Source organism: Salmo trutta, chromosome 29 (assembly GCF_901001165.1).
Source record: "Salmo trutta chromosome 29, fSalTru1.1, whole genome shotgun sequence".
NCBI lineage: Eukaryota > Metazoa > Chordata > Actinopteri > Salmoniformes > Salmonidae > Salmo > Salmo trutta.
The window spans coordinates 27,978,080-27,992,267 of record NC_042985.1 but is presented as its reverse complement, the minus strand read 5'-3'; the positions used below and the strand labels follow the sequence as shown (position 1 = coordinate 27,992,267).

The window sequence follows — 14,188 nt, the reverse complement described above, 5'->3', positions numbered from 1 at the left end:
TCTCTCATGCAGTAAAAACATTCAAGTATGCTTTGTTATTGGGTGAAGTCTTTAACTTATCCTCCCAGCATTATATTACATTGATTAATTGGCTGTTATTGAAACTTTGATTTAAAAAGTTCTGACATTCAGATTTATGTTCTCAATTTTGTAAAAAGTGTTTGGAATTCCATTACAATACTTAATTTGTGGCAGAGGAGAAACATTTTCAATGAGGTTTAGGTGGTGAGCAACCAAGGCAAGTAATAGCTTACTGGAAATCAATGTAGTCAAACATTAAGGTGCACATACTAGAACTTCATTTGATACAAAGTAAATGTGAGCCATGTTGACTTTTTATAGGTCTTTCATTGAGGAATATTCAGACAGTGCGTCCCTAGAGCTTATTTTATGTCATTGGTGTAATTGCTCTAGCCCTGCCAAACTTGTTAGCTGAGCGATGCGCTGTGAGTCACTGTCTGGCAACTGAGGACATTAAATCCGTTAGATGATTCCCAATAGGCTAGTATAGATCTGAGCAAATGAGACACAGGATCATTTACATAAGAAATTAGACTTTCGGGGGACATACCTGTCCCATAAAGTTAGCAGTGTTTCTTGATACCCCTCTAGGTTTGCAGTTTTGTGGCGTAGCCAAAGGAAATTGGAGTTTAAAGTGTAACCACACCTCCATGCTAATTTGCACTCACTAAAGCATGCTCAGTGCTCTCCATCTGTGACCATGTGACATTTAATCAAATGAATGACTCAAGGAGATATAAATAGCACCAGTGCAACAGATTTTTACAACGCCCACACACATTATCCCACACTATCCATATTTCATTTACATTTTCAATGTACTTATTTTTAAATGTTCTCTTATATTTAGTAGGTAGTAGTTTGTACCATACTCAACTCCTCGTCTCTCAGAAAACAATATTAGACAGATTTTGGGGTTCTAAACTTCAGATCGGCCCTCTGATACTGCTGAATATTTCTGAGGGTGTATTACGGTTTTGTAGCAATTTAAGACTGGTCAAATGGTGAAATAGTTGACTGATTTATTTCCTGAAGAATGCATCTGTCGCTGTATTTCCTGGTCTTTGTCCTAGAATAAACATGTATCGATCTGAAATATATTTCTTTGTTTGAAAAAATATCACCCGTTGTTGATTTCTATACAAACATTGATCAAGGGTTTATTGTAAAAACCTTTGCTTAAGTGGCTGCTCTACCATCAAACAGACGAGAGGCAATCATCAACGGTACTTGAGACATGTACTGTAAAGATGCCTGTGCTTCGATAAGAAGATGCACAGTATTTTCATATTGATTCCTGACTGTCTTTGCATGCCTTTGGCAACCACTGTTGTTCAGCCACTGTAATGTGTTGCTGTGAAATGTTTTGATTTGTTTCCTGCGGTGGTGAGTTTGTTTCTGAGCAGAGGCCATACCCTACACTGAAAATAGAAACCCTTCATGAGAAATCATGCTCAGAGCGCTGTGCAGATGAGACTCACAAAGCAAAAACAGAATCTTTTAAAATCTCCCCTCTTCAGAGAGTGAGCACTAATCCACAGGCACCAAGTGTAGTGGGAGTCAGATCAACATGATAGGAGCCAACAGGAGACGCAACTCCACTGACTGGTTTAATAGAGTGACACATCTAACATCTAGTCTTTCAAAGACTGCTGTCTACCTCATTGAAGAGACTGAAAAATGTACACAAACATAAACAAAACAATGTTTTTGTACTGTTTTTTTTTAACATGTACTTTGCTTTGGGGGGAGAGATGTCCCCTTCTGTTCTCCTTTTTTTTACGTTATTTTTCATTTTATAGCCTGGAATTGTTGGTATAGGCCATATCTATCATCCGTGAACCACCCATTGGTTTCTTAAGGGACGTCGGGGATGGAAATATGAGTGCCTTCCTGAAGGGCCTAGTTATTGTATTACTTTAATGAGCAGAAAGGAAGAAGGAGCAGGGTAAACAATAGTTTGTGGGAAGCAGAGACAACCCTACATCCAAACTCTCTGCCAGTGTGTATTTCCCCTCTCAGGAATAAACCCAGAGAGTAGGCCTACTCCCCACCACACCGGAAGAAATGGCAGCAGTTTTACAGGCGCCCAACCAATTGTGCTATTATGTGTTTTTTTTCTCGTTTTGTAACTTTATTTTGTACATAATGTTTCTGCAACCGTATCTTACGGCAAAAAAGAGCTGCTGGATATCAGGACAGCGATCACTCACCTCGGATTTGACACAGATTTCTTTTCTTCAACAAGCAGGACGCACAGGACATTCTCCAAACACCCGACAAGGCCAACATCCCAGTTATTTGCAAGAGGAAGAGACATAGGTACAGGGGACACAGAGCGGGGTGCCTCGTAAGGAGCCGTAGAAGGCGAGTGGGAAAGCTGCCGTTACCGTCAATATTACTCGCCAACATGCAATCATTGGACAATAAATTAGACGAGGTACGATCACGAATATCCTACCAACGGGACATCAAAAACTGTAATATCCTATGTTTCACGGAATTGTGGCTGAATGATGACATGGATATTCAGCTAGTGAGATATACGCTGCACCGGCAAGATGGAACATCACACTCCGGTAAGAAGAGGGGGGGGGGGCGGTCTGTGCATATTTGTAAACCGCTGATGCATGAATCTAAGGAAGTCTCTAGATTTCTCGCTTGAGGTAGAGTATTTTGTGATTTAATTGCAGACCACACTACTTGTCTAGAGTTTTTTCAGTTATACTTTTCGTGGCTGTTTATTTACCACCACAGACAGATGCTGGCACTAAGACCGCACTCAGTCAGCTGTATAAGGAAATAAGCAAACAGGAAACCACTCACCCAGAGGCTGCGCTCCTAGTGGCCGAAGACTTTAATGCAGGGAAACGTAAATCAGTTCTACCTAAATTCCATCAACTAGAGGGAAAAACATTCTTGATCACCTGTACTCCATACACAGAGACACGTACAAAGCTCTCCCTCGCCCTCCATTTGGTAAATCCAACCACAATTCTATCCTCCTGATTCCTGCTTACAATCAAAAATTAAAGCAGGAAGCACCAGTGACTCGGTCTATAAAAAAAGTGGTCAGATGAAGCAGATAAACTACAGGACTGTTTTGCTATCAGACTGGAGTACACCACATCAGTCACTGGCTTTATCAATAACTGCATCAAGGACATCATCCCACAGTGACTGTACGTACATACCCCAACCAGAAGCCATGGATTACAGGCAACATTTGCACTGAGCTAAAGGGCAGAGCTGGCGTTTAAGGTGCCGGACTCTAACTCGGAAGCTTACAAGAAATCCTGCTATGCCCTGCGACGAACCATCAAACAGGCAAAGCGTCTTATGTGGCAGGGCTTGCAAACTATTAGACTACAAAGGGAAGCACAGCCGCGAGCTGCCCAGTGACACGAGCCTACCAGATGAGCTAAATCACTTCTATGCTCGCTTCGAGGCAAGCAACACTGAGGCATGCATGAGAGCATCCGCTGTTCCGGACAACTGTGTGATCGCGCTCTCCGTAGCCGACGTAAGACCTTTTTTTTAAACAGGTCAACACACAAGGCTGCGGGGCCAGACAGATTACCAGGACGTGTGCTCCGGGCATGTGTTAACCAACTGGCAGGTGTCTTCACTGATATTTTCAACATGTCCCTGATTGAGTCTGTAATACCAACATGTTTCTAGCAGACCACCATAGTCCCTGTGCCCAAGAACACAAAGGCAACCTGCCTAAATGATTACAGATCTGTAGCACTCACGTCCATAGATATGAAATGTTTTGAAAGGCTGGTAATGGCTCATATCAACACTATTATCCCAGAAACCCTAGACCCACTCAATTTGCATACCACCCAAACAGATCCACAGTTGATGCAATCTCTATTGCACTCCACACTGCCCTTTCCCAGCTGGACAAAAGGAACACCTATGTGAGAATGCTATTCATTGACTACAGCTAAAAGTTCAACACTAGTGCCATCAAAGCTCATCACTAAGCTAAGGATCCTGGAACTTAACACCTCCCTCTGCAACTGGGTTCTGGACTTCCTGACAGGCCGCCAACAGGTGGTGAGGGTAGGTAGCAACACATCTGCCACGCTGATCCTCAACACTGGAGCCCCCCAGGGGTGCGTGCTCAGTCCCCTCCTGTACTCCCTGTTCACCCACGACTGCATGGCCAGTTACGACTCCAACACCATCAAGTTTGCAGATGACACAACAGTGGTAGGCCTGATCACCGACAACGTCGAGACAGCCTATAGGGAGGAGGTCAGAGACCTGGCCAGGTGGTGCCAGAATAATAACCTATCCCTCAATGTAACCAAGAGTAAGGAGATGATTGTGGACTATAGGAAAAGGAGGACCGAGCACGCCCGCATTCTCATCGACGGGGCTGTAGTGCAGCAGGTTGAGAGCTTCAAGTTCGTTGGTGTCCACATCACCAACAAACTGGAATGATCCAAACACACCAATACAGTCGTGAAGAGGGCACAACAGAGCCTATTCCCCCTCAGGTAACTAAAAATATTTGTCATGGATCCTCAGATCCTCAAAAGGTTCTACAGCTGCAACATTGAGAGCATCCTGACTGGTTGCATCACTGCCTGGTACGGCAATTTCTTGGCCTCCGACCACAAGGCACTACAGAGGGTAGTGTGTGCGGCCCAGTACATCACTGGGGCTAAGCTGCCTGCCATCCAGGAACTCAACACCAGATGGTGTCAGAGGAAGGCCCTAAAAATTGTCAAAGACCCCAGCCATAGACTGTTCTCTCTACTACCGCATGGCAAGCGGTACCGGAGTGCCAAGTCTAGGACAAAAATGCTTCTCAACAGTTTTTACCCCCAAGCCAGAAGACTCCTGAACTGGTAATCAAATGGCTACCCAGACTGTTTGCATTGTGTGCCCCCCCCCAACCCCTCTTTTACGCTGCTGCTACTCTCTGTTTGTCATATATGCATAGTCACTTTTAACTATACATTCATGCACAAACTACCTCAATTGGCCCGACCAACCAGTGCCCCCGCACATTGGCTAACCGGGCTATCTGCATTGTGTCCCGCTACCTGTCAACCCCTCTTTTATGCTACTGCTACTCTCTGTTTATTGTATATGCATAGTCACTTTAACCATATGTACATACTACCTCAATCAGCCCAACTAACCGTGTCTGTATGTTGCCTCGCTACTGTTATAGCCTCGCTACTGTTATTTTTCACTGTCTTTTTACTGTTTTTATTTCTTTACTTACCTATTCTACACCTAATACCTTTTTTGCACTGTCGGTTAGAGCCTTTTACGTAAGCATTTCACTGTTCTATTTGGCGCACGTGACAAACTTTGATTTGATTCATCCTCCCCTACTCCCAGAGAAAGAACGGTGTCAGGAAGACGTGTCAGCTGCTGATGTGTTCTAATGAGAGAGTGCCCCCTTTACAGACCCAGTCAGAGAACTTCATCAGTCTCCACTGGGCCCCAGTATGACAGAGTACACAGCCTCCCAACCTGTGAGCACGTTAATTGGCTATTAGCTGTAATATGTGCTTTCAAGCTAGCGGGTGCTGGCACCAACCAAACTACAGTCGTTGAGAGAGAAGTGATTCAGTATGTCATGGCACTGAGCTGAGCCGTGTGGAGTTGGAGTTTAAGCTAATTGTGCGTTTATTTTCACAGGAGAAGTCTTGTTCTGTGAAGATGTGAGTGGTAAAGGGCTCTGACTGTTGAAAGGGGGCGGGGGGTTGATAGCTGAATTGGAGTTATGTAACCTTGTAGCATGAATAGATGATGAGCGGTAGAAGTAGTGGCTTTGTACACACAGGGAATAACAACAGTACTCCACCTCCTTAGCCCACACATACTAGAGTTTTCCATGTCAAGACATGATTATGCACTACATTAAAATAGCAGCACCATTGGTTCTTTTATTTAAGCATCAATTTAGCTTGTTGATGGTAATGTTTGTGTTCTGGTCCAAGTTTTTTTGGTAATAATTCCTGGCAGTGTGCATAAGCCAAAGCATTCCATCTGTCTATCCACACGGTATGCTGACGCTGTTCAATGAGCCAGGTGCCTCTCTTGTTTCAGTAGCACACTAGTGTCTATTCCAGACCCCAGCTCACCTGAACACCTGCACAGCCAAACACATATATTTAATGAAAAATCCACCAACAAACACGAATTCTTTTTGAGTGTTAAATAACATTTAATATGTAAACAAATGTTTAATTTTGGTATTATAATAAGGTTGGTAGCAACATGGAAAATGGTTTTGGGAATCTGTTGCAGCTTAAGTTGACTACAAAATCCACAAATCAAATCACATTTTATTTGTCACATGCACCGAATACATCAGGTGAAATTCTTAATTACAAGCCCTTAACCAACAATGCAGTTCAAGAAATAGAGTTAAGAAAATATTTAAAAAAGTGTGTGTGTGTGTATGTATGTGTGTATATATATATATATATATATATTACCTTTATTTAACTAGGCAAGTCAGTTAAGAAAAAATTCTTATTTTCAATTATGGCCTAGGAACAGTTAACTGCCTTGTTTAGGGGCAGAACAACAGATTTGTACCTTGTCAGCTCGGGGATTCGATCTTGCAACCTTTCGGTTACTAGTCCAAAGCTCTAACCACGCTCTAGCCTATAACAATAACGAGGCTATATACAGGGGGCACTGGTCCCGAGTAAATGTGTGGGGGTACAGGTTAGTCAAGGTAATTTGTCAGCAGTGTAAAAACAAAGGGGCGGGGTCAATGTAAATAGTCTGGATGGCCATTTAATTAATTATTCAGCAGTTTTATGGCTTGGGGGTAGGAGCTGTTATGCAGCCTTTTGGACCTAGACTTGGCGCTCTGGTACCGCCTGCCGTGTGGTAGCAGAGAGAACAGTCGATGTAGCGCCTTACGGTCTGATGCCGAGCAGTTGCCATACCAGGCGGTAATGCAACCGGTCAGGATGCTCTCAATTGTGCAGCTGTATAACTTTTGGATGATCTGAGGTCCCATGCCAAAGGGGGAAAAGGTGTTAGTTGTGCTTGGCCATGCAGTCGTGGGTGAGCAGGGAGTACATGAGGGGACTAAGCACGCACCTCCAGTGTTGAGAATCAGCGTGGCAGATGTGTTGTTACCTACTCTTACCACCTGGGAAGTCCAGGATCCAGTTGCGGAGGGAGGTGTTTAGTCCCAGGGTCCTTAGCTTAATGATGAACATTGTGGGCACTATGGTGTTGAACACTGAGCTGTAGGTGTTCCTTTTGTCCAGGTGGGAAAGGGCAGTGTGGAGTGTGATTGCGTCATCTGGAACTGTTGGGGCGAATTGGAGTGGGTCTAGGGTTTCTGGGATGATGGTGTTGATGTGAGTCATGACCAGCCTTTCAAAGCACTTCATGGCTACGGACGTGAGTACTACAGGGTGGTAGTCATTTAGGCAGGTTATCTTCGCTTTCTTGAGCACAGGGACTATGGTGGTCTGCTTGAAACATGTCGGCATTACAGACTCGATCAGGGAGAGGTTAAAAATGTCAGTGAAGTCACTTGCCAGTTGGTCCGCGCATGCTCTGAGTACACGTCTTGGTAATCCGTCTGTCCCCGCGGCCTTGTGAATGTTGACCTGATTTAAAGGTCTTGCTCACATCAGCTACGGAGAGTGTGATCACACAGTTGTCTGGAACAGCTGGTGCTCTCATGCATGCTTCAGTGTTTCTTCCCCCGACACCAGCATAAAAGGCATTTAGCTCATTTGGTACGCTCGCGGCGCTGTGCAGTTCGCGGCTGGGTTTCCCTTTGTAGTCTGTAATAGTTTGCAAGCCCTGCCACATCCGACGAGCGTCAGAGCCCGTGTAGTAGGATTCAATCTTAGTCCTATATTAACGCTTTGCCTGTTTGATGGTTCGTCTGAGGGCATAGCGGGATTTCTTGTAAGCGTCTGGATTAGTGTCCCTCTCCTCTGTGTGTAGAGTAAAGCAATGCAATGCAATGCTCTCTCCATGGACTGGCTGGTGGCTAGCTAGTTAGCAAACGTAGCTACACACAATAATACCAAAGACAATATCAGCATGTAACGTAGCTAATTAGCTGTAAAATTGCCAAAACAAAATACACTATCAATTTAGTCTACAATCGCACCATGTTCAACCTGCACATTGATGTCCCTCAGAGTGGGGTCAACATTCGCAACAGCAGATATACTTTTGAGAAGATGGGGAAACGTTGCCCATGCTACGTCAATGAGCAGCGTGGTGCATTCTGGGCGATTCTGGGACAAGGAGTGCTCTCCTTCAAGGAGGGAATGGGAGTTTATTGGGCACTAGCTCATAAACCCAACATTAGCACACATTTTGGCAACAAGAAGTACATTATAAATATTTTCCGAGATGTGAGATTAACTTGTAATCTGTAGTATCGTTTAGTTTTGGAATCGTGACATAAGGGACTTGAGGAAAATGGGCACGTTTCTCGACATATACACTGTCTTTGAGAAGGGATTGTGTGACCATTAGCTTAGCAACTGCGTGACACAGCATGACCACATGAGTACAACAGTTCGACAGTATGCTGGGTGGGGCATTTTAAGGTCCATCATTTATTGGATTCCTATCTCCTTTCTATAATATCTCTGGCAACATGCAATGCACCCTGGACTAAAGAGGAAGACAAATAGGAAAAATGCACTAAGCCCTCCATTAAATTACACATTTCTCGAGGTTGGAATATCGCAGAAATAAGATCAATGGCTCATTTGAGAGAAGACATCCTCCAATTATGGCATCGGCTAGTGTTGAAATCTGACATGTGCGAAAACGTTTATCATAATCTAAAAGTCGTATTCCTGTTAAGTTCTAGTGCAGTGAGAGCGACTTTATCACAGTGTTGCGTCATACCGGACGGATTTCTGGGTAATAACGTTACACACAAGGGCAATTTATGAGGGCCTAATGTGTGTACTGAGGGTGTACATTTTTTTTTTCTTTCGACAGGTAAAGATTTAGTGTTTTTGTCAACACAACTTTGCCTCAGTGAGTTACCATTTGTGCAGGGCCTCACCTTGGAGGTGTCAAAGACCAACGGTTCCTGGTTGAAATATGTTCCCCCTGCGAGGCCACCGGGAGTTGTAATGTGATTTCTTCAGTTTATCTCTCTTCATCATCTTCAGAGTACTCTTATCACAGTGATTTCATCAGATAGGATACTGTTAGTGTTTTGTGGGGAAAATGTAATTGAAAATGATGGCATGATATGATAGCTTTAAAAATATAATAATACTTTGTCATAATTACTTAATTGGGTTGGAAAGGGGATGTAAAGGGTTAATGTAGACCTTCAGTGTGTTTCTTCCCTCTGTCCCTGCTGACCTCCCCTCACTCTGCTGGAGAGCAGCTTTAATCCATCATCATCATCATCATGTATATCATCTGATAGTATTTGATATGGTGCCTCATGGTACAGCAGCACAGATGAGCGCTGTTAAGTCTTAATTACCTATTATACCCCAGACGAGACATTCATCTCACTGAACAACTGAGGAGAACAGTGATCGGCAGGCAAGAGCGGAGCTCTGGTGCAATGTCTTATTGTTCTGAAATCCCTGTTTTCCCATAATACAGCAGAAATCCTCCCTTGTACGGTTTGCCCTGGGTTGATTCTGTCATGGAGGTTAGCATAGGGAACACATGTTTTGCTGCAGCATACAGACCTGTTCAATGTATCTAACTTTCTCTCCCTCTGCGGTGGACCTCGTTTTGTAAACCTTCCCCTCGCCTCTCGTTGCCATAATCCGTTCGCTATATTGTGCTGTTTGCCTTCCTGAACCAGGAATAAAGGCACTCTGTGTGTCCTGTTTCCCTCTTCATGTTGTATCTCAGCCTTCCTCCTCTGTGGATGTGCCACAGTAAGCACATGGCTCTAACTGACTTGTCCTGATGTACACACAATGGAGCGCACTGACTGACTCATTTCACTAGGCTGGGCTGCTGCTGATAAGCTCTGGGCCTATGTTGCTGCTCTCTGTGTCTGGACCAGAGCCATCACAGTTTAAAGCAAAACCCCGCTGGGTCCCCCTTCCTGAGCCCTTAAGAACCCACCGCATACACACAGACACACACTCCCACCCACAGAGAAACAAGCCAGGAGCGAGAGACAGGCGGGGTGTTCCTCTTCCTATTATAGGAGTTGCAGTTGTAGGCTACTTAAATGGAACCGCTCAGTATTAGCTGAGGAACGCTCAACTCTGTTCTCTTATATTGAGGCGGGGTTGAGTTTTGACAACTGGTCCGCGATTTGCTATTGAGCCACCATCAGTCGATACTTGTAAAAATGTAATTCTGAAACGCTTACTTGTACCCATGTTTGTCCTATACAACTGCTGTCCTTCCGCTGTGTGCTTAAATTCATGCTTTTAATAACTTTTATTGAATACAACCACCAACTTTTTCCTCATTTGTGTTACTCATCTCAGTGTGAATGCGCTTGGTAACTCAATGTTGTTGCTAGCAAAACGTGCGACATGCTATCAAAACTCAGCATTCCATAGCTAGACATGTATTGACATGCATCCTCCTTTCCTTCTACTCTCCCTCTTCTCCTACTGAAACATCAGTTTATCTGCTTCGTATCATGTTTTTGAGATACATTTCTTCTGCCTTCTACATTTTTTAAGTCTTGTTTTGAGGCCAGAGTGCTGTGAGTTATTGAACTGTGATTGGGACTTTTGTGTGTCAGCAGAAAGTGGGATAATATGACTAGCAATAAGCGTTTTATAAATATATAAATGCATTAATTTATAATTCATTACACAGACTTGGTTCATAGTGTCAAACTCAGTAACACTATCTTTTGTCTTAGAGGCGATCATCACTGAATTAGTTACTGTACCATTTTTTTTTTGTCAGAGAGCACTGATCATGCAGTAGTTGAGTGCTTCCTCTACTGTGTTCAATGGGCATGAGAGGCTGCCTACATGTTTTAGGGGTTTCTGAGTTCTTGTCCCAACAGAAGAGCCTTTGGGATGACACACTGCCCAGACTAAGCCAGTACAAGTTGCCTAGGTTACCCTGTCTGCAAAACATCAACCCCTGACCCAGCCGGCGCTCTAGCCTTTCACTCCTGAGGAAAGCGTCTCAGAAGGCCTAATTAATCACCAGCATAAGTAGTCACATGAATGAGCCTGGAGGCATGTTTGCTGGGATTGGCACACTTTTAGAACTTCATCCCGGTCTGAGCCTAATTGTGTTCTTCTCCCATCAAGAATGGAGGCATTCCCTTGTTCATCAAAGCAACTGAAATGTTCAATGCTGTATGTTTAACATACGGTACACAGCTCCAGACATTATAGTGCCCTCCACTAATATTGGCACCCTTGGTTAATATGAGCAAAACTTTTTTTTTTATCCTCTTGGTCTTTCATTCAAAATATTCACAAAAAAATCTAACCTTTTTAATTAGTCAAATAATTGAAAGAAAAAATACATTATCATAAAACAAATATTTTTCTCAAATAATAATAACACTTTGTACAACCTCCCTTTGCCAAGATAACAGCTCTGAGTCTTCTCCTATCATGCATAATGAGGTTGGATAACACATGGCAAGGGATCTGAAACCGTTCCTCCATAAAGAATCTCTCCAGACCCTTCAGATTCCGAGGTCCACGCTTGTGGACTCTCAGCTCATCCCACAGGTTTTCTATGGGGTTTAGGCCAGGGGACTGGGATGGCCATGGCAAAACCTTGATTCTGTGGTCAGTGAACCATTTTTGTGTTGATTTTTGAGGTGTGCTTTGCTGGAAGATCCAACCACGGCCCAGTTTAAGCTTCCTAGCAGAAGCAGTCAGGTTTTGATATAATATATGTTGGTACTTGATGGAGTCCGTAATACCATGTATCCTAACAAGTTTTCCAGGGCCTTTGGAAGGAAAAACAGCCACACAACATCAAAGATCCACCACCATAATTCACAGTTGCGATGAGGTACTTTTCTGTATGGCTATCTTTCTGTCTACACTATCTTTCTGTTTCCAAAAAGCTCTATTTTGGTCTCATTTGACCATAGAACCGGTCCCATTGAAAGTTCCAGTAACGTTTGGTAAACTGTAGGCGCTTGAGTTTGTTTGACAGCAAAGGCTTTTTTATGGCAACCCTCCCAAGCAACTTGTGGTTATGTAGGTAGCGTCTGATCGTAGTTTTTTAGATTTTCTGACACCAAGACCCAACTAACTTCTGCAATTCTCCAGCTGTGATCCTTTGAGATTTTTTTGGCAACTCGAACCATCCTCCTCACTGTGTGTGGGGTCAATATAGACACACGTCCTCTTCCAGGCCGATTGTTAACATCTCCAGTTGCTTTAAACTTCTTAATTATTGCCCTGATAGTGGAAATTTTCAACCGTTTTCTTATAGCCATTTCCTGATTTGTGCAACTTCCCTTGCTTGGCTAATTGTTTGGACTGACAGCAAAAGATGGCCACGGGGATTCCACCAAGGGCATAAGGCCATGGTAAGTAGAGGAGTGGTGTGTCTTTTATGAGTTTGAAACGCAGCCAATAACAAGGTTGTTCAGGAAAGTTTAGGAAAGCCAATGCCGCTCTGCACACTGACTCAAGTAATAAGATTAAATGCTATACTTTGTCACCATAGCAGGCTAGCAAGGGCAGAGATGCTGCACTGATTTATAAGGTGTGTTCCTGATAAAGACCTTCACCTACAGATAGACAGACCATTGGAGGTACTGTTTTCTGTCTCTGAAAGTATACCATTCAATCTGAGGTAAACAATAAACCATCTGCTATGTTTATTTTGAGTTTAAGATAATTCATTAAAAGCACATATTTCCTTCTGAATTTGTTGGATGTATAACAGTAGCATTAGTTGGTAATGTTTGTCTATTCTTGGTTTGGGAAAACACATTTGATACCTGGAAAATAAATGGACGTGTTTTTTTCCCCCCACTGTCAAGCTTCATTTTCTTTTAATCAGTAACAGTGGGTTTCTGTGAAAGGGTAATGGTTCATTGTCGTGCTGCCATCAAACAGATTCTCATAGTGCTGTTATTTCAATTCTAGTCTAATTCTCACCCCATTTTTTTCTAGATGACCTCATGTTAGGGGAAATGTAATTTATCTTGTCAAAGCAATTGTTTTAGCCTGCTGAGTTAATCTGGAAATAGCTGTAGGCAATCTAGATTCATTGGCCCCTTGACATTTTGTTTGGTTTCATGTTCTCATTTTTTTCTTACGGAATGTTGTTACCCAGGTTTCTGAAAAAAGCACTGTGTAATAGTTACATTTTGCATATGAATTGCCTTATTTTTCCTTCATGTAGTGCATCCTATCACATGCCCATATCTGACAGATGAGGTTTTCATTCAGCCCAGGGACCTCCCTGACCCCTCAGTCTTGACCGGTGTCTCTGGAGCTACTCTCCCTTACTGTTCTGTTACAATGGCCGTGCACACTCTGCCTTGTTTTGTGTATCGAAACCAATGACTACTCCGTGACATTCCCAACTCCCCTGTGTTACAAGGTATTGGCTAAACCCCTTAAACAAAGACTGTCCTCCTGCTAAACTTGAGCCCCACTGTGGTCACCATGTGAGATGTGCATTTGAGAAGAAATGGGAGACCTTGTAGGCTTAAGGTCATCACAGCAGCCAAAACAAAATGAGCAGATTGAAGACCTACAGCACTTCAGCTTGATCTTCTGCAGTTTTCTCTAGGATCATTCTGGATCCATTGAAAGCTCCTAGATACACACTACACTGAGCCATCGTAAAATAACCTTTTCCACTGATCCCCTTCAGAGTAGTGTATGATGAAGCGACATTCAAGATTTGCACAAATGTATTGTCTTTTTTCCTCGTCTTCACAGCGATCATAAATGTAATCGAGCTGTACAACAATGTCACATTCAAATCACACTGCAGCGTTCAGCTTTACAGAGCTTTCAGATGTATCATTCTGTCCTCACTCTGACAGTGTAGAATCCCTCCACACTGGGATTTAAAGGAATGAGTGCATTAAATGACAGCCCTGGGGCATACAGTGTGTGGCTGTGAGAGTCATAGAGGAAGACGCAGAATCTATTTAAATTCAATTGGATTCCAGGAGTAAACACTAATCACATGTACCAACACCGAGTCTGTTTGACAGCTTTAATGTGTCACTTTATCACGC

At 43.3% G+C, this 14,188-nt stretch overlaps 1 protein-coding gene across 1 annotated transcript in view; it reads left to right on the top strand.

Moving 5' to 3' along the window:
- Nucleotides 1-14,188, top strand: part of LOC115167295 (polypeptide N-acetylgalactosaminyltransferase 18) — an 86,286-nt gene that overhangs the window by 27,249 nt on the left and 44,849 nt on the right. The gene's annotated exons all lie outside the window — the stretch shown is intronic.